We start from the raw sequence: 4,848 nt of genomic DNA, 5'->3' as shown, positions 1-4,848 counted from the left end.
AATAAAATTATATTTTGTATGTTCCTGAATTCAGTTCTTTGTTTTCTTTTTCCTGGTTTACGATATACAGTTGAAGTCGGGAAGTTTACATGCACTTAGGTTGGAGTCATTAAAACTCGTATTTCAACCACTCCACAAATGTGTTGTTAACAAACTATAGTTTTGGCAAGTTGGTTAGGACATCTACTTTGTGCATGACACAAGTAATTTTTCCAACAATTGTTTACAGACAGATTATTTCACTTATAATTCACTTTATCAAAATTCCAATGGGTCAGAAGTTTACATACACTAAGTTGACTGTGCCTTTAAACAGCTTGGAAAATTCCAGAAAATTATGTCATGGCTTCAGAAGTTTCTGATAGGCTAATTGACATAATTTGAGTCAATTGGAGGTGAACCTGTGGATATCTTTCAAGGCCTACCTTCAAACTCAGTGCCTCTTTGCTTGACATCATGGGAAAATCAAAAGAAATCAGCCAAGACCTCAGAAAATTGTAGACCTCCACAAGTCTGGTTCATCCTTGGGAGAATTTTCCAAATGCCTGAAGGTACCACGTTCATCTGTACAAACAATAGTACGCAAGTATAAACACCATGGGACCACGCAGCCGTCATACCGCTCAGGAAGGAGACGCGTTCTGTCTCCTAGAGATGAACGTACTTCGGTGCGAAAAGTGCAAATCAATCCCAGAACAACAGCAAAGGACCTTGTGAAGATGCTGGAGGAAACAGGTATATCCACAGTAAAACGTGTCCTATATCGACATAAACTGAAAGGCCGCTCAAGAAGGAAGAAGCCACTGCTCTAAAACCGCCCTAAAAAAGCCAGACTACGGTTTACAAATGCACATGGGGACAAAGATCATACTTTTTGGAGAAATGTCCTCTGGTCTGATGAAACAAAAATAGAACTGTTTGGCCATAATGACCATCATTATGTTTGGAGGAAAAAGGGGGAGGCTTGCAAGCCGAAGAACACCATCCCAACCGTGAAGCACGGAGGTGGCAGCATCATGTTGTGGGGGTGCTTTGCTGAAGGAGGGACTGGTGCACTTCACAAAATAGATGACACCATGAGAAGGAAAATTATGTGGATATATTGAAGCAACATCTCAAGACATCAATCAGTCAGGAAGTTAAAGCTTGGTCGCAAATGGGTCTTCAAAATGGACAATGACCCCAAGCATACTTCCAAAGTTGTGGCAAAATGGCTTAAGGACAACAAAGTCAAGGTATTGAAGTGGTCATCACAAAGCCCTCACCTCAGTCCTATAGAACATTTGTGGGCAGAACTGAAATAGTGTGTGAAAGCAAGGAAGCCTACAAACCCGACTCAGTTACACCAGCTCTGTCAGGAGGAATGGGACAAAATTCACCCGACTTATTGTGAGAAGCTTGTGGAATGCTACCCGAAAAGTTTGACCCAACATAAACAATTTAAAGGCAATGCTACCAAATACTAATTGAGTGTATGTAAACTTGATTGAATATGTCCGTAAACACACCAGCAAGCTGGTCTGCGCATGCTCTAAGGACGCGGCTGGGGATGCCGTCTGGGCCTGCAGCCTTGCGAGGGTTAACACGTTTAAATGTTTTACTCACGTTGGCTGTAGTGAAGGAGAGTCTGCAGGTTTTGGTAGCCGGCCGTGTCAGTGGCACTGCATGGTCCTCAAAGCGAGCAAAGAAGTTATTTAGTCTGTCAGGGAGCAAGACATCCTAATCAAGGAGATGAGTCCAGGTGAGTCTGATGACGCGCAGGTGCGAGTAACGATGGTGCCTGGTAACCTAGAGGCCGGAGAGGGAGCACAAGTGACAGCATGTACTAGTTTGCATCAAGCATGTCTTGAGCATTTGGCCATATTGTATGTTCTCATCGAAATCGCAGAAAATATGCTCATGATTCATGCACCTGGGGAAAAACCTTTTGGCATGACGAATCCAAGCCTGACATAGGTCTGGATTGATTTCATTGCATGCCTCATCCATAGCCTGAAGGAGGGTGGTACACTCATGGGGATGGCAATTATATATCCTCCACCTGTATTGTAATTGTGTAGTGTATTTTACAGTATTGTATTGTACTTGTGTATTGTCGTGGTCCTGTACGTGGCTCAGTTCATAAGAGCATGGCAATAGCAACACCAGAGTTATGGGTTTGATTTCCACTGGGGTTAAAAGGTATGGACTGTTGTCACTTTCTTGTTTAGGACTTTCTGGATTATTTGCGTATTGGTATTGGTATTGATGTTGTATTACTGCAATGTAGGAGTTAGAAACACAAGCATTTCACGGAACCTGCTGCAACATCTGCTAATCTGTGTACGTGATCAACAAACTTTGATTTGATTTGTCACATACAGTACGTCTCTGATCTTGTCAATATCAGCTTTAAAAAAAATGAATTGTGAAGTAAAATCACAATATGTCATACTTCTTATGTTTCTACTTTACAGGCATACAGTACCAGTACCGTTTTTTCTTTATTTTTACTATTTTATATAGAATAATAGTGAAGACATCAAAACTATGAAATAACACATATGGAATCATGTAGTAACTACAAAAGTGTTAAACAAATCAAAATATATTTTATATTTGAGATTATTCAAAGAAGCCTCACTTTGCCTTTGACAGCTTTGCACACTCTTGGCATTCTCTCCTTTGAAGTATATAAAATATATATTTCATTTGTTTAAAACTTTTTTGGTTACTACATGATTCCATATGTGTTATTTCATAGTTTTGATGTCTTCACTATTATTCTAAAATGTAGAAAAATAAAGAAAATCCCTTGAATGAGTAGGTGTGTCCAAACTTTTTTCTGGTACTGTACATTTCCATTATGTAGTTCTCAAAATCTGTATTAGACAAATGAGTTTACATGTAAAATCTATAGGTTTACAAAATATTTAAGTGATCATCAATTAAGAGCAGTTGGACAGTAATGTGACCATGCATTCAGAAAGGCAATTACTTTATATGAACAGGCATTGCAATGTGAAACATGTATTTCTAGATGAAACACTGATTATGTTTGGTTAAAAAGTGACTATGATTTTGTGTGTTTACTGCCTTATTGATGATTTGTTTAGAGTTTTTGTATTAAGAGTTGTGAAAATGTACCACATTCTTGTGAAAATTGCCACAAAGTGATAAAACAAACTAACATTTAAAGGGGAAGTTCCCCCATTTTACATGTGGTCTTTTTTTCAGCTATTATTTTCCATATTTGAATTCGTTACTGAGTCCTCACTTGCCATTGACTACAATGTATTGTGAAAATGTGTCTAAAGTGTGTTAGAAATGTCCACTGTCCCATAAATGCATATTTGAACCGTTGTGTTGTTGGTGTAAACTGTATCAGTCAAACATGGATTTATGGCACAGTGGAATATTTTTTAAGACTTCACAGGCATCATTCAGAATGGGATTCTGATGCAATATGAGTTTATTTGGAGTGTTTTATAGCATTTTATAACATCCTATAGAACCTTTTACATATAAAATTCGGTACCCCGTTCGGTTCTCTGGAGCGTTTGCGAGAATTCTAAAGTATAAGTTTTGCTTTCACACAACATGCAAATAATCGTTTCAGGGTGCAATTAGAAAGATGCTCATTCTTCATGACGTTAAAGAGCTAGCTCGTTTACAACAGCCAAAAAAATTCCACGCGACTCGCGCTGCCGTGTCACGATACCTGGTACTCTGGTCCTGGATCTTTGGCCCGCTACGCACGTAAATTTAGGATTCATTTCAGCCAGGGTATGTTTGTGTTTCACACATGCTTTATAGCGTGGATCAGGGTAAACAGTTTGAAGGATCAACTACGAGAACAGAAAGAGTGAAAATCAGGCCACATGTAAAAATGTTCCCTTTAGTTGATTATGGATAAAGTCTACCCACAAGACGTTATCATTAGCATCGCAAACTGGCTACTTACAGAGTGATAGACAAACACTTGCACCAAACAGACATATACCGGAGCAATATTGCTTGAAATTAATTGGCTCCGTTTAGCTTTTCAGGGTTGGGATAATGTCAATGTGGCTTTAATTGGATAGTAGCCAGGATCTTGATGTTTATTATTCATTTCTGACTTGATTGGCGAGCTACTCATAGGTGGGCTGCGAGCTACTGGCAGCTCGTGATCTACCTGTTGGAGACTCCTGATCTAAACTAAGGTAGCCTCATTTGTTTTAAGAAAATAAGCATTTTGTGAAATTATTAATGCCTACATTCCATTTGAATGCATTTTTTGAGGACAAAAAAAAATCTAAAGCGATTGATTTTATTTGTGACCACGCCCTCATTATCACCCCCAACAGTTTCCCAGTGTGTGATGAGCAGTCCAACACATCACACCCATCAAATGGTCCAACAAATCACTTCAATATAGTCCCCTCGTAATAATCTATTTATATAACCTACACTTGAGTGACTAAATGGAAAATCTAATCAAATTTGATTTGTCACATACACCAAATACAACTGGTGTAAACTTTATCGGGATATGCTTGCTTATGAGCCCTTCCCAACAATGCAGTTTAAAAATGCAAATAAAATAGCAAAACAATTGGAATCAAATAAAATATACAATAATCAAGCTATATAGAGGGAGTACCACTACCAGATCAGAGGTACGAGGTATTTGAGGTAGATATGTACATGAAGGCAGGGTAAAGTGACTAGGCATCAAGATAAGAGAAAAATAAAGAACCTGACTTAGAAGTTCCTCAGAAGCTTTGCTGTGGTTTTATTCTGCCATACTACAATTGAAGGAAACAGTTAGCAATTATAACTTTTTTTCTAATATTCCAGCAGTAGGCAAGACACCCTGTTTAGTTA

The sequence above is a fragment of the Oncorhynchus clarkii genome, chromosome 1, assembly GCF_045791955.1.
Source record: "Oncorhynchus clarkii lewisi isolate Uvic-CL-2024 chromosome 1, UVic_Ocla_1.0, whole genome shotgun sequence".
NCBI classification, from domain to species: domain Eukaryota; kingdom Metazoa; phylum Chordata; class Actinopteri; order Salmoniformes; family Salmonidae; genus Oncorhynchus; species Oncorhynchus clarkii.
Note: the sequence above shows the minus strand (reverse complement) of the source record.